The 22,546-nt window shown below is 44.1% G+C and overlaps 1 long non-coding RNA gene across 9 annotated transcripts in view; it reads left to right on the forward strand.

Annotated features, from left to right (window-relative positions):
- Nucleotides 1-22,546, forward strand: part of LOC149470744 (uncharacterized) — a 126,178-nt gene that overhangs the window by 20,658 nt on the left and 82,974 nt on the right. For 2 of the 9 annotated variants that reach the window (XR_016308130.1, XR_016308133.1), the window contains exon 2: nt 17,087-17,249. The exons of the other annotated variants lie outside the window; for them this stretch is intronic. This is a non-coding gene — a long non-coding RNA (uncharacterized LOC149470744). The remainder of the gene's footprint in view (nt 1-17,086; nt 17,250-22,546) is intronic. 9 annotated transcript variants of the gene reach the window in all.

Consider the following 22,546-nt stretch of genomic DNA (forward strand, 5'->3'; position numbering starts at 1 on the left):
CTCTTCTCAGCCCTTGCTGTAGAGTGAGTTGCCAAAGGAACCCAGGTGTGTGAGCAGGCAGCAGAGTGACAAGCCACTCCACCCAGTTACTCCGCCCACTCCAGTTGTAGACTACTGGTGGAGGCAAGAACACTTCACACAATTTCCCCAGAAATTATAGCTTTTCCAGTTTTTTTTAATTACTTTTACACTGTCCCTTTCATTTTTATTACTTTTAATGCTATTCCCCTATAACCCCTATAACTTCAATGGGCATTGTCATATATTCTTTTTTGAGAAATATGGTGTCTATCATACTCTAGATATCTCCTCTGCCCTTACATTATCTAATCAAACCCGCAAGCCAGATAGAATAACACGCAAGCTAGCATCTGTCCCAACGCAGTGGTAGAAACATCCGCCCCGTGGGGGGCAGAGGCCCCACCCACATTCGTAACGGACGCCATGGAAACCGAAATAGGGAAGGCCCCACCCCCAAACAAATCTCGCAAAACAGAAGACACAGAAAACGAACAATATGGAACAGAAAACTCACCAGGCTGCCCAGGAGAGGTCCCATCAGCCGCAGATCCAGAATCCACCGCCGCTGAGCGGTCGATCACCACACCTGCCTCAGATCCCAACTGCTCGTCCACGGATTGGTCCTCCATCCTGCGCCATACAGGAGACCTCCCAGACCCAGGAGCTTCGGATCTCTTCGGTCTATGCCATGCACGCCTCCCAGCACCAGACCCGCCCACTGGAGTCCCTGCCTTGCGACTTGCAGAGCGCCCAGCCGTTCCTTTGCCAACGCTGCTCCTCTTCTTCTCCCACTCAGCAGAAGCTCCTGTCACTCCGGATGGGCTGCCGGCCGCAGGAGGTGACAGCCCAGCAGCCGCAGCTGATCTCCTCCTTCGCCGGACTTCCTCCATGACAGGCACTTCGTCAGGGGAGGAGTCAAAAGTGTCCCGAGCCGTCCGACAAGCGGTCGGGGGGAGGTACTGACACCACGAGGTCCCCCGCCCGCCAAGCTCCGCCATTGACGGGGATTCCCTCCGGGCTCACCACCAGCAGCGGCAGTAGAGCGCCCTTTGTGTCGCAAAGCTCCAAGGGTGGGTTTCGGCTATAGCGCTCCGGAGGCCGTGACCTCCAAGCACGTGGGAACTGCCACCCCCATGCAACCACCCTCGAGCGCTGGTCCCGCAGCAGCGCGGAAACCTGGCCCTGCAGCCAAGCAGTGTCCCTAGCAGCAGCTACACCCCACAGCTGTTACAGCAAGCCACCCAGGTCCGACATCCTCGAGCGAGAACAGAGGGCGGCGCAGAAGTTTCCTCTTCAGCTGCACCACTGGACTAAAAGAAATTTCCTGGAAAGGAAAGTTTAGGAAGCAGAGTTGGAGAAAGACCCCTTTTACTGAAGAGTGTCCCAGGGCCGGTAGTTGGGGAGCTCTATCTGGACATTGTAAGTAGGACCTTTTGTCTATAGTGCTCCAGGCGTGCCTGTGCTTTGAGGGTTAGACTGCAGATTTTGTTATTAGAACTGTGACTGATCTTACAGAGTCTGAGACTAGCTGGCTGTCCTCTTCACTTCCAGCAATACTTAAAGGAGAAGTACAGCAAAAGCTTGTTTGGATGTGCTTCTGTGGATTACAGGTGTGCAGTTCGTTCTGCACTTCTGTGACTCATTTCCAGTCAACAGTGGGCTTCAGCCAGTCCGGGCTGGAGAAAGATCATGATGTCGGGATCCACCCAGCAGCCTGGACTTTCACGTGGCTCAGGCACTCAGCAAGCTGCTGAAAGCTTTAGCTAGCCGTTCCCGCACCTCCACAGCCCAGTACAAAAAATGGCCACTGCCGCAATCTACAACTGGCCTTCACAGCAAGGAGCAACGCATGTCAAACAATAAGATTCCCAGCTCAACTTACTGACCAGCTTGCGAAAAAACAGAATTGTTCTTTCTAAGGGCTCATTCACACTTGACTTTATTTCTAACTCTTGCCAAATGCCCCTATAGCGTTTGACAGGCGTTAGACAGATGTTTGAGCAGCGTTTTTAATGCTCCTCAAATGCAGGCTTCAACTCCTCCTGACTCCACACGAGGCGTCAGTTTTGCCACGACGCGACTCTAACGCTTCAGTGTGAACAGCACTGTGCGCTGCCATGTGCAAAATTTTCATAGGCGTTTGAGAGGCGTTAAAAATGCTTCCCAAACGCCTGTCTGAAGCCTGCTGACAAAGCTAGTGTGAACTGAGCCTAACTGTATGTGTTAAAAACAGGAGTTTAGTTTTCTAAGCGCTCGTACGTTTCCATCATGGGAATCTCTTCGAGAATCAAGGGGGGTCCCGCCACGAGAATATTATCGGTATTTGCAGTTGCGCCACGGGGCCTTATCCCTCCGTCGTACCTCTACATTTCCTTACAGCAAAACGCCCTTTGAACACATCTGTCAGCATTCCCCAGGGTCCCCTGGTCTCATTTCTGTAATTTATGCCTCCCTTAACAGTAGGTCCTCCTCACCACCTCTGTCTTATGTCTCTCAATGGGAGCGAGATCTGGGTGTCTTGATTGCGGCGGAGGATTAGCGTAGGGCCTGGGGGATGGTGGAGAAATGTTCATTCAATACAGTCACTCCTCCTCCTGCGGTGTTACTGGGTCCCGGCTCGGACTGCTCACTAAAGTGAGCATTAAAATCCGACTGGCGGAGATAGGTGTTTCTGGAACTGTCGTCTACGTGGGGACGTATTGCACATTTGGTGGTCGTGCTTGCGAATTGATAGGCTTCTGGTCTAGGGTTTTTGGTTTGTTACAAACGCTGTTTCATATTACGGTCCGTAGGGATGCAAGGGTGGCCCTCCTGCACTGCCCAATTTTGGGTCTCTCTAGGTCTCAGCAGAAATTGCCATCCTACCTATTTATTTCGGCCAAACGTGCTATAGCTCAAGCTTGGAGAACCCCTTTGGTTGTCTTCCAGGGGGTGAAGGCCCAGATGAATGCTATGTTGATCAATGAACAGACGTCTAGCGTTCTTCACGATTCTCATCCGAGATTCCTTAAAGTTTGGGAACCTTGGATACGGTATTCCTTGCCATCTCTGCCTCCTACCAGTTATGGCTTCTTATAGTCACTGCCTGTGCTAGCCCTGGATCCGTGATTCTTCTAGTTTTCCTTTCCTCCATGTTTTCTTTCAGATTCTTTTTTTTTCTCTTCTTCTTTCTTCTTCTTTCCTCTTCTTTCTTCTTCTTTCCTCTTCTTTCTTCTTCTTTCCTCTTCTTTTTCCGGTAATATGATGGATTGCTGCTGCTATTATTTGGTTCGGCTTTTTGCCGTCCCTTCTTGATGTCATTGGACATTCCGTTATTTGGATAATACAAGTCAGCAGGATGTATCTAATTATGTGTTATTGTTCTGCTCTGCCCATGCGAGGGCGTATTTTGAGCTTGTTGTATTCTTAAAACAAAACTTTCTTAATAAAAATATTGAAACAGAAAAACAGGAGTTTAGTAATCACACATTTGCAAATACATGCATAAGCTGCAGAGCCTTTTCACGGTCCAAAATATTTTGCAGTTCCTAACTCTAAATTTTGAGAACCTCTATAGTAGAAGCACATGTATAAATGGATAGACTGAGGGCAGGTGAGCCTGAGGGAGAGCACCCCTCTTTATCCATTTGACAACCGCGCTATAGCCGAATGACGGCTATAGCACGGTTGTCCAGTTCTGGGAGAGTGTCATATGACGTCCTCCCAGAATACATCCTCCCCTCCTACGGACACAGCTGATCACGTGATGTTGTAAAAGGCCAATCACAGTGGCCTTTTACCATGTGATCAGCTGTGTCCAATGGCACAGCATATCACCAGTAAATGTAGTTGCCGGTTATCGGCTGCACTTTCTTCACGCTGTCACAGCGTGAGGGAAGTACTGCCGATAACCAGCAATTGTCAGAGGACGGATCGGCACTGATCATCAGGGCACTGATGATCAGTGCCTAGCGGTTCCACCCACCAGTGCCACCCACCTGTGCCCAGCAGTGCCGCCCACAAGTGCCCAGCAGTGCTGCCCACAAGTGCCCAGCAGTGCCACCCACCTGTGCCTATCAGTGCCCAGAAGTGCCACCCACCTGCGCCCAGCAGTGCCTAGTATTTCCACCCACCAGTGCCCAGCAGTACCACCCACCTGTGCCCAGCAGTGCCGCCAGACAGTGCTGTCAGTCAGTGTCACCCAGAAGTGCCCATCAGTGCTTCCCATCAGTGCTGCTTATCAGTGCCCATCATTGTTGCATATCAGTGCTGCCTTATCAGTACCACCTCATCAGTGCTGCCTATCAGTGCCGCCTATCAGTGCTGCCTATCAGTGCCCATCAGTGCTGCCTATCCATGCCACCTCATCAGTGCCACCCATAAGTGCTGCCTATCAGTGCCCATCAGTGCTGCCCATCAGTGCTGCCTATCAGTGCAGCCTCATCAACGCACATCAGTGAAGGAGAAAAATTACCTGTTTGCAAAGTTTTTTAATAGAAACAAAGAAAAACTTTTAGGATAACATGCTGGGGAGTTTACTGGCTGTAGAACAAAATGCCAAAAACAGCAGCTGTAAAAACATCCAGTGTGCATGAGGACTTACATTAGTCCAGGTGGGGCTAATGTAACCATAGTTCCCAATTTTCTGAAATTCTAAAGAGGAACATCTTTTAGCACAGAGTATGCAGACAAAGCACAGGTTCCTGCCACAGCCCCAGTTACACAGACCACAAAGATTTAATATGCAGAAAATAATTGGCTAAACCACACAAGTGCTTTTTTGACCTTTATTTTTTCCTTTATATTGGCTTTTTCAAAATAACAAAAGTTTAGTGCACAATGACACTTTGGTAGTAAAATAGAATATTTTGTATCGAGATGTACACAACAGAACAAAAAGAGAGACAACTGAGGCTGCACAAGGGACAGAGGGATTTGGTCTCAAAAGAGAGACCGTCCCTCTAAATGGGGGCTAACTGCGAGCTATGGTGTAACTATGTACAATTTGCCATACCTGGAATTCATGATTACCTATTTGCTACATAGCATATTTTAATAAAAATGTTTGCCTGGAGTACTATTTTAATTGTGTGACAGGGTCTCTTTAAATTTTACCTTGATAATACACTTTTTCGAAAGTGGTGTTAGACCAAAAACAGATTATTAGAACTAGTAGCTGCATTAGTTTTCTTTATTTGCTTTTCTTTCTTTTATTTTCTCCTGGTGACCCTGTCAGTAAGTCTGTTGTTTTTCTACAGAACTAGCTGTCCTCCAGATGTAGTAATTAGAGGGCTAACATAAACCATTTAACACTGATGGGTGATTACAATGATCAGTTTTATTTATTTATTTATTTATTTATTTACTTATGTACAATGTTTATCCCAAAAGCAACAAAACTGTTGTAACTGCTTATAAAGTGTTAGCAGGAGTTTGTCATCAATTTGTATAGTGTATCTAAATCTGCTAGTACATCTAACTTTACCCTCCTCCCAGGCTGACAATGCTGCTGTCCAAAAGTGCCCCTGTGTGTCTTCATCCAGAGTGGAGGCTCTGTAATACAGAAGGCATGTTATTGGCCAGATCACCAGGTGAAAACAGAGATAAAAGTCTAGAAAAGAAAACTAATGCTGCCACCACATCTAAGGATTGGTAAGCTGCAATATAATACATTTTTAGTTTTAGGTCTAATAAATTATATAGTACCCACCTAGAAGGATCACTATACATACAGTGAGGAACAGAAGTATTTGAACACCCTGCGATTTTGCAAGTTCTCCCACTTAGAAATCATGGAGAGGTCTGAAATTCACATTGTAGGTGCATTCCCACTCTGAGAGACAGAATTTTAAAAAGAAAATTCAGGAAATCACATTGTATGATTTTTCTAGATCTGTCAGGTTTCGGGTTTGTCGCTGAGCAACACAGAGTTTCAGCTCCCTCCAAAGATGTTCTATTGGATTTAGGTCTGGAGACTGGCTAGGCCACTCCAGAACCTTGATATGCTTCTTATGGAGCCACTCATTTGTTATCCTGGCTGTGTGCTTCGGGTCGTTGTCATGTTGGAAGACCCAGCCAGGACCCATCTTCAATGCTCTGACTGAGAGAAGGAGGTTGTTGCTCAAAATCTCACAATAAATGGCCCCATTCATCCTCTCCTTAATACAGTGCAGTCGTCCTGTCCCCTTCGCAGAAAAGCACCCCCAAAGCATGATGTTACCACCCCCATGCTTCATAGTAGGGATGGTGTTCTTGGGATGCAACTCATCCTTCTTTTTCCTCCAAACACGACGAGTGAAGTTTAGACCAAAAAGTTCTACTTTGGTCTCATCTGGCCACATGATTTTCTCCAATGCCTCCTCTGGATCATCCAGATGGTCATTGGCAAACTTCAGACGGGCCTGGACATGTGATGACTTGAGCAGGGGAACCTTCCGTGCAATGCATGATTTGAAACCATGACGGCGTAGTGTTCTACCAACAGTGACCTTTGAACCTGTGGTCCCAGCTCTCTTCATGTCATTGACCAGCTCCTCCCTTATAGTTCTGGGCTGATTCCTCATCTTTCTTACCATCAGTGATACCCCACGAGGTGAGATGTTGCATGGAGCCCCAGTCCGAGGGAGATTGACAGTCGTTTTTAGCCTCTTCCATTTTCTAACAATTGCTCCAACAGTTGATCTATTTTCACCAAGCTGCTTGGCAATTGCCCTGTAGCCCTTTCCAGCCTTGTGGAGGTCCACAATTTTGTCTCTGGTGTCTTTTGACAGCTCTTTGATCTTGCCCATGGTAGTAGTTGGCATCTGACTGACTGTGGGGTGGACAGGTGTCTTTAAAGAGCTCAGACAGGTGCTACTAAGTTAGATTAATGAGTGGAGTAGAGGTGGACTTTTTTAAGGCACAGTAACAGGTCTTTGAGAGCCAGAATTCTTGCTGTTTCTTAGGTGTTCAAATACTTATGTTCAGCAGTGCAAGACAAATAAATTCTTTAAAAATCATACAATGTGATTTCCTGAATTTTTTTTTAATTCTGTCTCTCAGAGTGGGAATGCACCTACAATATGAATTTCAGACCCCTCCATGATTTCTAAGTGGGAGAACTTGCAAAATCGCAGGGTGTTCAAATACTTCTGTTCCTCTTTGTATCTCATATTTGTTTTGGTTTCTCTCCTTCGTACAGGATTAGCAGGAATGTGACATATTATATCAGAGACATATCACTGCATGAGATACAAAACATCACACTGCATGCATGCATCATACATACCAGGGGGGTATAACTGGGGGAATCAATAGTGGAGAAGGATCTGGGAGTTCTGGTAGATCACAAGCTTAATAATGGCAGGCAATGCCAAGCTGCGGTTTCTAAAGTGAGCAAAATCCTCTCTTGTATTAAAAGAGGTATAGACTCCAGAGAGAGGGATATCATATTACCCCTGTACAAGTCATTAGTAAGACCACATCTGGAATATGCAGTTCAGTTTTGGCCACCAATTCACAAAAAGAACATTGGGGAACTGGAGAAAGTGCAGAGAAGGGCAACCAAACTGATAAGAGGCATGGAGGAGCTCAGCTACGAGGAAAGATTAGAGGAACTGAATTCTCTCTTGAGAAGAGGAGATTAGGGGGGATATGACCAACATGTATAAATACATTAGTGGTTCATGTAGTGAACTCGGTGTAGAGCTATTCACCCTGAGGTCATCACAGAGGACAAGGGGGCACTCTTTACATCTGGAGGAAAAGAAATTTAATCTCCAAACATGGAAAGGTTTCTTCACAGTAAGAGCTTTGAAAATGTGGAATAGACTCCCTCAAGAGTTGGTTCTGGCCAGCTCAGTGGATTGCTTTAAAAAAAAGCCTAGATTCTTTCTTGGATACACAGAATATAACTGGATACTAACATTTGTAGGTAAAGTTGATCCAGAGAATATCTGATTGCCTCTCGGGGGATCAGGAAGGAATTTTCTCCCCTGCAGGAGCAAATTGAATCAATGGTGGATATAGGAATATAACGTTTTTTTTATTTTTATGGTTGAACTGGATGGACTTTTGTCTTTTTTCAGCCAGACTATGTAACTATGTAACACTGTCCATAATGCAGGATCTGTTATAGGCTTTCCACTAATTCTGAGAAAAAACATGTCCAAGGGGAAGGCAGTGAGTATGTTTACTTACCTACTCAAGCACTAGTCATTCCTGTTAATGTGACACATTATTTATTTATTTCAGGTACTTATATAGCGCTGTCAATTTACGCAGCGCTTTACATATATATTGTACATCAGTCCCTATCCCTCTATGTCCCTAACTCACATTCTTACATGAATGCCGTATAATGGTGTTGTGTGCCTTTATTAAGTGTTCTTGCATGTCAAGACCACTTACTGTTATCTCACATATATATTCTTATTATTATAGCCAAATTTACCACCCTAACTCCTCCCACAGTTTTTACACTACATAGACAGTAATATACTGAAACGTGCGGATTTTTCCCGATTGGTGTGCTATTACTTTGTGTAACGTTTTGCCGAATGGTTCACGAAATATCGGCGTTTTTGTGGTGAAATTGGTCCCATAGGAATGAATGGCGGAATGTTCAAAACTAGAGTGGGAGCTGACAAAAGCTGGAGTGTGAGCTGAAAAATCAAGACATGATTTCTAAACTGCCATCACTCCCTCATTTTCAAGCCCACCTACACAAATCTTATATCAAACCGTTCAGCTATCTCTGCTGCCACTAAAAATGCCCACGGCTAAGCCATAGTCCTGATAGTTTCTCACAATATGACCATTTGTTTGCAACTCACGCCGCCCATTGACATTAATTGAAACTCCACTCTAGCCACCTCAAATTTGAAGGGCAATTTCTAAACTGCGACTGTGCCTTTATTTTTAATATTTCAGAGACATACTATGCATCAAAATGTAGGTCTGGGTCTTGTGATTCTCACAATATAAAGCTCTTCAGTGTAGGATTTATAATTTTTAAACTACAACTGTTTGAAGATGCCAACCGCCAGTGAAGTGAGCAAGTTGGAGCAGTTTGTTTTTAACCGCTCTTCTCTGCCCTTGCTGTAGAGTGAGTTGCCATAGGAACCCAGGTGTGTGAGCAGGCAGCAGAGTGACAAGCCACTCCACCCAGTTACTCCGCCCACTCCAGTTGTAGACTACTGGTGGAGTCAAGACCACTTCACACAATTTTCCCAGAAATTGTAGCTTTTCTAGTTTTGTATAATCTAATGAAAACCTTTTGCCTGCTCAGCTTGCTTAAACATGTCTTAATCTCTGTGTTCTGGTTTCTGTGTGTCATCTGTTAATGTAATAGCCAGTCTGAGTTATATTAAGACTTCCAGGCTTCCTGTGAGAAGTGTGGATGCTAGCTTCAGGGAGCGAGTATCCTGTGTAGGTGACAATCTGGGAATCCTGCCCAAGCACATGCTATTCCCTAAGCAAAGCCTTATCTGGTCACCTGGGGAGGTGGGAACCAAGCCAACCTGTTACTGAGATGCTTCGCTATATAACACCTCTGAGAGGTCACATAATACACATAGTAAACAACATAACCATTTCTTTTCCAAGACAAAAGTAGATGTCAATACCTGCTATTAAATGAAACACGTTCAACTAAGTATCCCAACAGCAGCTGCCGCAAGGCCAAATGGTACACCTATTACTAAGTACTGAAATTAATTAGCTTGTGACTTTGCTTGCAAACAGCAAAAACAAGAGCAATTAGGTTGTTAAAAAAAACTTTCCATGATACCATTAACACTGCAATTTCCCTTTGGTAAAAATCACAATATAGGCTCAGCAAGCTTTTGAGAAACATACTATATAAAGGAAAAATTCCCCTAAAGCAGAAATAAAGAAATAAAGCAGAAATAACATTTAGCCCAGGTTCACACTGATGCAATGCAGAATTTGCATCAGTTTCTATGCGATTTCTGCACCGCATCTGTGGTGTGTGTATATTAAGTTAACGACACCCACAAATCAGTTTGCAAAATATATATATATATAATTTTTTTTCTTTTAAGTGTAATTAGTGCGATGTGCAGAATCGGATCGCATGGGTGTCCATGTGATCCGATTCTTGTACGGGCAAAAAAAGGGTCCTGCACTTTTTTTGGTGCCGATGCAGTGCTCAAATTGCACTGCACAGAAGTCGCATGTGATTTGCACAGGAATGCGGTGCGGTTCCTGTGTGAATCACATGCGATGTGCTGCACCGCATCAGTGTGAACCTGGGCTCAAACAATATGTTACCCCAACATTTCATATTCTGGATATTAGTCTGTTGTACTGTGTACTTGTATAAAAAAATATCCTGTTTTCTTTGCATTGGTTACTTTGTTTGAAAAGCCTAGTGATCCTGCTAGTTGCCCTGCTTTTATATTTCAAATTGACCATGCTATGCATAAGAACAAATCCATTCCATCATGGTCAGTTTCCTTTTTTGCATTCTACTTGGGAGTACAGTCTGCCTGTATTCCAGTGGTCAGACCTATGCTATATAACACACCCCTGTCTAACTAATCACTGGAAGACCAGTGTACTGCTATTTTCTGCCTTTTGCTGACACGCTTCCCTGCTGTCTCCACCCCCACCTCTCTAAGCTCCTTATGCAGCTAAGAACAGAGGCCATGTGATCACTTATAAAAAAGGTATTTATAATATATATATATATATATAATATCTCTTTTAAACTGAATGGGTTATTTTAAAAGGTGAGGGTTCATATATACTTTAAACTATTAGGGCAGGGTTTCTCAATCAGGGTTCCATGGAATGCTAAGGTTCCTCTGGTTGTTGCTAGGGGTTATTTGAGCAATGAACAATTTCTGCCTCTCAGATAAGTTCCCACTGACACCATTGATCTTTTTAGCTATCTGTAAGAGGGTAATTCTTTCCAATGACCACAAGTGTAAGGAGCATTCTTCCCACAGACTATCACACTAATGTATCACAAGCTTTAGATATAGTAATTTTTGGCAGAGGTTCCCTAAGTCTGGAAATTTATTTCAAGGGTTCCTCTGTGTTGAAAATGTTAAGAAAGGCTGTGTTACTCTAGATTCAAACTAGCTTGCACACTGCAGGCTGGTTGTGGGTGCGGGAATTGATTCCCGCAGCCTCATTGTGTTTCTCTTGCAGCATACAAAAATTTTCATCTGGTACATGGCTTAACCCTTTGACAGAACCATCCCCAGTTGGCCAGATCAGTACACTGTGCAGAGGCTACACTTCAGTGACCATGAACTTATAGCAGAACTGTTCAGCAGATTCTGCTAAATAAAAGAATAACTGTGATCATCAGCTGACAAGCTGCTGAGTGCAGCTATTCACCTAATTTACCCTTGCCTCTGCCAATGCTGATGTACCCTATCTCCTCAGCTTCATCCGCCACTCCACATCCAGCTGTTCCAGCAGTCTTCTAAAATGGCCCCCCCTCACCATTCTTATGTTCCCACAGCACCGATCCCCTCCCTGCACCGAGTTCCCTGTGCCTCCCCACACTACGCTGTAGGCTTCAGCTGCTGCAGAGGAGTCACAGGGGGATCGAACACTGCAAATAGAATAGATCCCTTCCCTCACTTTGTCCTCAGTCCCTTTCTCTGTCTCAAGTAAGAGACATCAGGGGTCTGTTTAGTCCCCTGATATCTCACCAAAGCCCACCAACAGGGCTGTAAAAAAATAAAAAAAATAATAAAAATAAAACTGTAAAAAAAAGTAAGGCTTCATTCACATGAAGCATGCTACAGCGTACACTTGTGTGAAGCATCCCTTGTGCAGGCAGTCCCATTGATGTTAATATGGACACAGCCGCTGCTTCCAAGCTGAGGTTTACGTGGGTGTGGGTGCTTGTCCCTGAACTCACACTGCATTTGGGGCCATGCACCTAAACCCTCACAGATGATATTGGGAGCAGCGTCTGTCACATGAATGTGATGAAGAGATTGAGATTGCATGCATGGGGATGCACAGAAAGCCTTTGTATCCCTGTGTGCGTAAACACAGCATACAGGCATACACTTTAGTACGCACCATATAAACAAAGCCTTATTAGGAATTTAGCAAGAATTTAGCAAGTTATGTTATGTTTATGTGTGTTAATAATGATCTAAAAAATAAAGGCATACCAAATCAGTAGCACCTTTTTTTTACTCTACTGGTCCTATGCTTTAAAAAAAAGTTGTTTTTTTTTTTTGTTTTTTTTTTGGGGGGGGAGTCTTTTACAAACTCTGATTGCTTTAAGTGAAATATAATAACCCCCAGAGTAATGGCCCGTAGACTTGATAAGAAAAATGTACGAAAGTATAGTCGTCCGAATTTCTTATATTATGTACTAGGCTTAAGTTGCTTATTTACAATGTAAAACTTACACATATTTGTTATTTATTAACTCAATAAAGTTTTTTCTTTTAGATGAACTAGAAATGTATTAGGCATTTGGTAAGTTATGTTTTGCTTGTGTCTGCTAATAATGATTTTAGTGTATTTTTAGTGAAAATACTGATTGATAAACATTTATTAAGTTACTTATTTTCAGTTTTGCATACCTTCAGTTTTCACCAGTTTACAAAAACATACAAAAAGTTGTTATTTATTAACTCAATAATGTTTTTTCTTATCTTATGTTGTGTTTTTTGTCCACTAATAATGATTTTAGTGTATTTTTAGCAAAAATAAACCTTTACACAAATAACACAGGCCCTTAAAAGATCAGTGGCACCTTCTTTTTATTCTACTGGTCATATGCTTTAAGAAAATGGATGGTTTGGGGGGTCTGTAAGAAACTCTAGGAGCTGTAAGTGAAAAATTAAAAAATAGCCACCTGAGCTTAAAAGTGGATCACAGGTCCTGGAAGTGAAAGATTAAAATGTGTTACCAATGAATAATATTAGTGCATACTCAGTATGTATAGGTGAGACTTTCAAGGACACAAAATACAGTAGAAAGAAACGTTGAGCAGTATATTACGACTTCACGTGCAATGTGCTAAACACATACAAATCCTACAATTAAATGGCACTACACCTGCTAACATGTATTTCACTTGTGCTCTCAGGCACCCTGTCCGTCTGCATGAGCAAGGCCTAGCGCAAGTGAGTCAGAAAGAGTCTCTGGGCGGAATTCAGTAAAGCTGCTGCAACATTTTTCTGGCGTTAATCCCCCCTTGTTAATGTAATGCGCCAAAAAATCTGCACCACTTTTTGTTCTGACAGTGACCACTGCTACATTGTGGTGCATTGTACACGCCAAATTCAAACTACCGACAGCTCATATCCTACAAAAATTAAGCCAACTAACCACTTCCGCAACAGAAGGTTTTCCCCCCTTCCTGACCAAACCATTTTTTGCTATTGGGCACTATGCTATTTCAGTTGGTAACTGCGTGGTCATACAATGCTGTACCCAAACACAATTTTTGTCCTTTTTGGCTACACAAAGAGAGCTTTAGTTTGGTGGTTTAGATCACCATTGTTTTTTTTATTTTTTGTGATATACAACGAAAACAGACCAAAAATTATGAAAAAATTATATTTTCTACTTTCTGTTATAAAAATATCCAATGAACTCAAATTTAGTCATAAATTTAGGCCAAAATGTATTCTGCTACATGTGTGTGGAAAAAAATCCCAATACATGTATATTAATTGGTTTGTTTTACTTTCTGACTGCCTATATTTCTTGAGGTTCTAAAATGCCAGGGCAGTACAAAAATCTCCAAATGACCCCTTTTCGGAAAGTAGATGTAGCACCCTGTTGTAATGTCTGCTGCAGAATGTTAAAATCAACACAAGATGGCAGTGTCCTGCAATTCAGTGGCACTCACATCCTGTAGAGCAGCCCAATGGACCTTGTATGCTGAACCGCAGGACTTGACTGAGGAGCAGTGTATCAGAGGACTACCTTTCCCAGAAGAGCTGGCGCATGGGTGGGGACATATATATGCAGAAGCCCAGGAGATTGGATGTGAAGTGAGAGGCGAAAGAGGTGGAGTACGGAAACAGAGAGAAAGAGAGCGTGCTGACTAGGTAACCAGACCAGACCACAGAGAAGAGAGAGGCAAGGAGGAGTCGCTGACCACTAGCCTTGCCTCCCTGTTCAGTGATACAGTCTGCTAGCAGGCTACTGGACAGAACACTGCCAATAAGACTGGAGAACTTGTGGGGGTCCCCATTTACAGAGAGAAAGAGAGAGACAGCCCAAATGGGTAGAAGCCACCGACTGGGTGAGGGAGTCCCATAAACCTGCCAAACCAGTGAACACTAACATTCTGGTGAGAGAGCCCCATACACTTGCCAAACCAGTGAGCACTGACATTCTCCCTATATCTGCTACTTTACCTGCACACAGTTGTGGACATTGTATCCAGTTAACACGTGTTGCGACCTAGTTCTTACAGCTGTTACTGTTGAACATCTTTGCAGCACAGTCCAATCATCAGAGATGACCACAGTGTACATCTCCTGCAGGCCATATTACATCAACGCTCCCTTGACCATGGCTTACCCTCTTAAAGGAACATCTACTACCTTTGGTTTGCCCCTTTGCCAACAAGCCCTGCAGCCAGTTTGACACTTCATTCACCTAAAAGCTGCCTTTCCTCCCTGAGTGCATTAAAGGGGACAACACCCAAGTCAAGTGCCACTTAAAAGGAGAGTACTTGCCCTTTTCCTCTTCCTCTCCTTGTGTTAATACTGTATTTTAAGGAATTGTTACTTACATCGATTTCTACTTGTGTACCAACTTGGCCCCAGTGAGCGCAAAGAAGAATCCTCATTGCATTTGAAGGTACATTAACTACCCTGGTCAAAGAGCTCTTACTATCTCATATTTAAGCCTTTCCATCAGATTCTGAGGGCCCAAAGTGAGCTAGATCTACTATTGCTAGTTTTCCTTGCACACTGGGGCTGACAACGCCTCAGGCTGAGGGCATTGGATTTCCGGGGGCCTCAGTGATGGAGTCAGCTGAGGACCTGAAGAAAATTATGAGCTCCAAATCCCAGGGGACACAGACCTTAGAGACTAAAACCTTACTTAGAGGCAAGTAAATGTGGCCACCCCAGTCAGTGTGCCCGAGCCACCAGATGACCCCATCAGGAAAGGGATCAGCCTTCAAGATTCCCTTCTGACAGATCAGTGGAAGCAAATAGCAAGAGATAAGTTGACAAGTTGGGAGAGAGTGTTTTCTAGGGACGACTATGATGTTGGGTGCTCCAAGAATGCTCAGCATCAAATTTGGCTCAAGGAAGACAGGCCATTTCAGGAGCAGGCCTGGTGGGTCCCTCTGGAAGACCTAGAACACCTCAGAGAACAGTTGGCAGAAGAGGGCTTGGGAGGGAGTCCAGAATCCCCTATGCTTCCCCCTTCCTAGTGGTAATTAAGAAGAATGGCACCATGCGAATGTGCATTGACTGCAGAACACTGAACAAACGGACCATGCTGGATCAATGCACAATTTCACAAATTAAAGATGCATTGCAGTGCCTGTCTGGAGCCAATTGGTTTATTGTCCTGAATCTGATGAGTGGATACTACCAGATCTATATGCACCCTGAAGACAGGGAGAAGACCTCCTTCATCAGTCCCCTGGGGTTCTTCAAATTTGATCGTATGCCCCAGGGCCTATCCAGAGCGCCCGTTGCTTTCCAGAGGCTGATGGAGTGTACAGTGGAGGACATGAATCTAACTGAGGTCCTGGTTTATCTCTAGACGATATAATTGTGTTTGGGAGAACCTTAGCAGAGCACAGACAGCAGTTAGGAAAAGTGCTCCAGAGACTGGACTTCCATGAGGAAGGCCTGAAATTGTCCCTGGAAAAGTGCCAATTTTACTGGAATTCTGTTGCGTACCTGGGGGATGTAGTCTCTGCAGAAGGAATGGCCACTGACCCCAGCAGCTGAACCTGTGACTACCTGGCCTACACCTAACATCACTGAATTGAGGTCATTCCTCGGATTCTGTTCATATTACCGTCGGTTTGTGGAGGGATTTGTTAAAGCAGCTGCACCCCTCACTGACCTCTTGAAGAATATGGAGGGAGAGACCAGTGGGCCAAGTAAGAGCCCTCCTCACAAGGGTCCCCGAAGGTTTCATGAATCCATAAGTGGCCAGCGGACCCAGCAATGTGAGCAGGATTAAGCAGTGTCTAACACAAGCTCCAGTGTTGGCTTATGCACACCCCTTCAAGCCATATGAACTCCGTTTAGATGCCAGCCGAGAGGGACTTGGGGCAGTTTTTTTTTTCTGTTTAGGTGTTAATGATGGTTTTTGTTTGGCTTTTCTGTATGTAAATCCCATTTCCTTTGGGCGATGTCTTACAGTTGGGTCACAGACATTGACTCCAGTTTCTGTCCATTTATTCCTCATTTGTTTTGTTTTGCATTTTCTGTTTTTAAGGCATATTACTTTAAGTTTTCTATCTTGACGCTTTGATGTTGTCAGCACCTGTGGTAGTGAGCCCTTGTAGATACTCAACTCGGGATTCCCCAGGGCATGGAATCTAAGCCCCAGCCTGCTTCTTCACCAGAGCCCCTGATGGTAGGGATGGTCTTGCAGCAAGCTGAGACCAGGTCGCGGCCCCCAGGTACACCCAGCTGAGGATGAGCAGACCGCTCGCGGGAGCAGAGTACAATGGGAGGAGACATACAGAAATCCGATAGACTAGCTGAGGTCAGGACAGGTGGAAAACAAGCACAGTCAGAGAATGAGGCCGGGGTCTGTACACAAGTAGTCAATGCAGGATACAGGCAATAGCAACACACAGGAGCTCAGACAACTAGGAAGTTGCTCAGGCAAAGTGGCCTAGACTGAGCATGTCTTATATAGGCAGGCAAACAAGGAGGCGGGCCAGGAAGTGATGGAAGAGAAGAAAATAAAACCCAGAGAACAGCAGACGACGCCCATAGGTGAGCACAGAGAAACACACATGTGAAATGGATCAGGAACAGCACTGCAGCAAGGAGGTAAGAATACACTACAAGAAACTGCAGGCTAACTTGTGACAGATTTCTTCCTTGGTCTACCAGTACGCTTCCCTTTTACAATCTTCCCATTTGATTTGTTTTTGGTCCAGATTTTAGACACAGCTGACTGGGAACAATCAACATCTTTTGCAACATTCCGTGATGGTTTACCTTCTTGAAGCAGTTTTATCATCCTCTTCTTTATTTCAACTGACATCTCTCGTGTTGGAGCCATGATTCATATCAATCAGCTTGGTGCAACAGCTCACAAAGGTGTGCAATCACTCTTTTTTTAACTGAAGACTACTTGGCAGATGTGTTCTGATGCAGATGTTTGTTTTAGAACTACAAAGTACATGGTGATTCCATAATATTTTCCTCAGAATTTAGTGATTCCATCTTTTTTTCCTCTGCTTGATCTGCAAAAATAGTTGCAATTGACTTCAGTTTTCTTTTAATGTTTCTTAAAGCCAGAAGGTTGGAATGTTAAATGAAAATAGCTTTGAGGCATGTCTGTGATTGTTTTTTTTTTCTGCTAAGAAACCTTGGCGTTTCAGGGAAACATAAAATTGCAGCCCATTGGAAATATTCATCTGTCGGAATCTGCTGGACTTGCCTGTCTATCAGATCTGCCCAGAGGGGAAGAAAGGTCCAGTGAAATCTTGGCACTGGAAGCATCTCTTGCCCGTGTTTGATGCTAATCCCAACACCAGTGAGCAATCCTCCCACGCAAGCCTCCCCCATCCCCTCCTCAACCCAGCCAGAGGAGGGGACCGATGAGGAAGAGGGGGTGGAAATAGGAATAGATTGGCAATCACTTCTATCCGCCATAAAAGACAGTATTTTGGCAGCCACCCTTGCTTCAGGCTTGACTGCCCCCCCAAGAGACTTTCCCCTCTGCAGAGACAAGCCCTGCCAGACTTCTTGACCCTACTCTTCAGTCAGATCCCACCTTTGAAGATTTCTTTCCCCTGGAGCCTGTGATTGACCCCCCCAAAGAGTTGTCATGCAGAGCCTGCGATGGAAGAAGCTGCCAAGCTTATGAGATTGAAGGAGGATTGCCTTTTGGAAGAAAGAGATAGTGTCATCACAGGAGCCCAGGGAAAGAAGGGAGGTTAACTTATGATGTTTGGGCCCCAGCGAACGCTTAGAAGAATCCTCACTGCATTTGAAGGGACATTGGCTACCCTGGTCAAAGAGCTCTTTCTATCTCAGATTTAGCCTAGCCATCAGATTCTGAGGGTCCAAAGTGAGCTAGTTCTAACGTTGCTAGCAGAGGCGGACTGACCATTTGGAAATTCGGGCACTACCCGAGGGCACAGGGTCAGTAGGGGGCCCCATGAGATGCTCCTGGTACCTTTTTCATAGGCTTTTTTGAGTTTGGGCAAGGACACAGGGGCCCCATGATCCCCTATTGCCCGGGGACCCCATGAGTTGTCAGTCCGCCCCTGGTTGCTAGTTTTCATTGCTCACTGGGGTTGACAGCACCTCAGGCTGAGGGCATTGGTTTAATTTCTGTATAGCAGGCCTGCTAACACTGATTGAGATTCTGCTGTATGTGCTATTTTTGCTTTGAGTTTCTAAGAGTAATAATTGCAAATACACATACCAATATTATTCTGTACTGTTTGACCGAGTTTAAATTGAAATTTAATATAAATCTCATATCAGTTTACTCTAATGTGTGTGTGAGTCTAATTTCTGGTAGTAATTCACTCTGGTCAAAAGAGTCCTGTTGTGTCAGCAGGGGCTGGGCTTTCAGAAAGTGGTCCAGAATAACAGGGAGCCCGAAAATAACTCCTAAGGGTGTAGTGCTACATAGACACCTCATGGAATTTGTTGAGAAGCATGTTGAGTCAATAAAATATTTTATTTTTTGCCACAAATTTTTGGAAAATGACAAAAAACACCCCAAAACACATTCTGCTACTTCTCCTAAGTCTGTGGATACCACATGTGAGAGTCTTTTTGGCAGCCTAGTTGCATGCAGGCCCCCAAAATCAAATGACCACCTTCAGGCTTTCAAAGGGCATATTTCCTTATGTCACTTCCTCACTACCTATCATAGTTTCAGAGGCCCTGAAATGACAGGATAGTGCATTCTCAGGCTGCGCGATGGAACGTGAGAGCCCGAGAAAGCCATGGACAGTGCCAGGTGTCGTCCCATCCTGCTGCTTGTAAAAGCAAGCAGGCACTTAATTAGCTGCTAGGATTACTTTTACATGAAAGCCAACCACTAGCTGAAAAAAACAATACCAGGATGATGCATGTAGCTGCAGGTATTATCCTTGTATAAGCACTCAAAGTCCAGCAATGTTCCAGTACATTGCTATTCCTTGTTGGGCATATACTGTATGTAACAGCAGAGAACATGGGCATATGATGAATTGGGTCTGTGGACCAATATGACCGCAATTCATTCTTTTCTGTAATGCCCATGTTGAGGGTTAGGCCCAAAAAAGTTTTAAATTCAGAAACAGTGATAGGTTTCCATGCGAATTGTTTGTAAAGAGCTGAATTTGGGTGGGAGGCGATGTATTGTTGTGCATATAAATTGCTTTGTACCACAATCAATTGATACAAATCTTCCATGAAAAACAGCGAAGGGGCTAAATGCTGCTGCTGGCAGCGACAGGGCTTATCCTGCTAACACTGCCTTTTTGGGGGCACTATACTAAGGAGGCACAAGTATAGTTCTGTTCATGATCAATATATTGATCCGTATAACCAATATCAATATATTGATCTCTTCTGTCTGTTCCATTCTTTATGGACTCCAGGGTATGTGTGCTGATTAGCCCAATAAAGTATATCTCACTTTGTTCAAGTAGCTGGATCCTAGAGAAGTATTCACTGCACGGATGCCCAGTCCTCTTTCATTAAACTCCTAAAGGTTTTTTTTTTCATGTTAGGGTGCATGCTGAGGAGCTCAGCCACCCTATGTTTTTTAACATCTCTCAAAATCTTGTCATCTCTCTGCTGGAGTTCTTCCATTAAATTAACAGCAAATAGAAGGGGGAACAGGGGAAACATACCAAATATGCAAATACAGAATAATAAACAGGTACACCCAGCAATGCAAGCCTGTGGGGAAGGAGAGGTGTCAGCATAGAGTACTGGAGTGTGAGGCAAGAAACATAATTTTCACTGTGAGCGAAAATTTATTTTAGGACATCTCCAAGCAAAAATCAGTCACAAATCATAATATGCAGGGTGTATGAGACCATAAAATCATAAAAGCTTTGAGATTTCAGTTGAGCTGTAATAATAGTTCCTTCTGTTGCACCGTTAAAACTTTTTTTTTTTTCATTTTTGATAGAGGTCACCAGAACTAGTGTCCCCATTGGATGATTTCATCTCTATTGCTTTTCTGGGGAGAACCCAAAATTTGGGGTTTTCTTTTACTTTCACTTTCAGTGCTAATGGTAAACAGAACAAATAGAGAGAGGGAATCTCCCTAACGGAAGCAGAGGTAGCAATAAAAAACAGGTAAAAAACAACAGGTGTTCTAATCCCTCTCCATTCTATCCAAAACTTGAAAAAAGTTTTTTTATACTTTGCAATAGCTTTAAAAACTTTTAAGGTAAAATGGTGTATAAAGGACCCATTCACGCTGAAAAAATAAGATGTTGCACAGCATTTTTCCATTGAGCGTTTCAACCTGCAGTGCATAATAATAATATGAGCAGTTAGAAAAAGGACTGCAATGCTTGTTACTAGCACATTGCAGTGCATTGCATGTTCAGAAACACTTCAGTGCTCATGTGTTATGCTGTAGTGTGAGTGGGCCCTAAAGGTAGTCATTCGTGATATTCTTGATATTTTCTTGGACTGTAGCTTAGTACATAGTATTTAGTAAAAGGCTTACAATATTTTTTGATATTTTACTTTTTACAAAACTAGTGCATTCAAAATAAAATGATCCAATCTTTATTCAAAAATGACAGTAGTACTGAACAAAACAAACGTGCATGATAAAAAACCCTGCACTCCTAGAAATAAATACTCCTTTAAAGAGTAGTAAAGTCCACTTTTTTATTTATACCTACAGGTAAGCCTATAATAAGACATACCTGTAGTACAGTAAATCTCCTAAACGTGTAATGTTTAGGAGATGTTTAATTTGATAGCAGCCGGTGATGTCACTGCGTTGTCAGGCCTGGTTCACACCTGTGCGGGTTTGCAGTCCACTCAGTTGAATGGGCTTCTATGCCTGCATTTCCCACAGAAAAAAAGGTGCAAAACGCGCCCGCAGGAAAATTGTATGGTGCCTTTTCCTGCACCAGTAAATCCGCTGCAGGTTGGGATGCCTGGGGGTTTTAATATATAGAATAAGCAAACCACATAGCCAAATTGCTTTAGCAATTAGTTTGTATATGGCATATACATATGTTGCACCCTCTTTGTTTAGCTAGGGGGAGCTAGAGTCCTGATTGTCAGTGAGGAAGGCAGAGTAGTAGCCTGGGTGTAATAACCAGAAGCTCAAATTGTGGTCAGGAGCTGAGAGGCTCTGCAGGTCGGCCCCCCTGGAATTTTCCCCTGCTCTAGGACTTTGAAGGAAGGCCCTAGAGGCAGTGGGTGGATCTGAGGAGTGGCTGGCTTGCACTCTTTAGGGATCCTAGCCAATCCCCAACAGGAGGTTGGAAAGGGGCTGGGACACCCTTAAAACGATTGTGTCAGAGCCTGGGCCTTCTGCAGTGAGAGGCAATGTTTCTTCTCACTGAGCCACCTGGAATGCTGGACAGCTCCCTTGACAATTCTTTGGATGATCCTCCCTTGGCCCTGTTTGCCTTGAACCCTGAACTCCTTGCTCCTCCCATGAACTTCCTATAAAAGCCATGTCCATGCACTTCCTCCTTGCCAGATTATTGTGCCTTCCCAGCCAATATCCCGCTCATCGTTCCTGCTGCTGTCTACATCTTCGTTACTGACCTTTGGCTTGCTACTGACTACGATTTTGCCTCATCCTAATCTACTACCATCCGTGTCCGACCCTTGGCTTGTGACTGACTCTGCTTCCGTTTGATCCGTACACTGTTTGATCCGCTATTGGCTTCCAGCTTGCTCATTCCCTGGTGGGGTGATCCTGAGATCTGCGACCTGGTATTAACACGCAGCCCAATCCATCTCCACCATTAGGAGCTCTGGTGAAAACTGGTTAATACTTAGACCCCGCACCTCAGGTGAGCCTGCGTCATTCCCAGGGTGACCTGCTGGTGTACCTATCCTGCTGGTTTCAGGTAAGCCTTACAACTGCTGTAGCAACTGGTCTCTGAACCTGACCGCATATCGTTACAGAATAATCTGGCCCAAACATGGAGGCCGCTATAGCAAGTGTTGTGAATCCTCTTAGGCAGCAAATTGCTGAGCTGCAGGAATTTGGGGTTACCCATCAGGAAAAAGTTGCCAAATTAGAAGGTATTGTAGATAAGCAACAGGGAGAGATTCAGGCTCTGCAGAGACAGCTGCTGAACCGAGTTGATCCTAGCTCACATATGCCCCAACCATCTAAGTTTAATGGAGACTGCCGCCACTACAGGGGTTTCCTTAATCAATGTCGCATATATTTC

Source organism: Staurois parvus, unplaced genomic scaffold (genome assembly GCF_062004578.1).
Source record: "Staurois parvus isolate SC_StPar_1 unplaced genomic scaffold, SC_StPar_1.0 ptg000032l, whole genome shotgun sequence".
Taxonomy (NCBI): Eukaryota; Metazoa; Chordata; class Amphibia; order Anura; family Ranidae; genus Staurois; species Staurois parvus.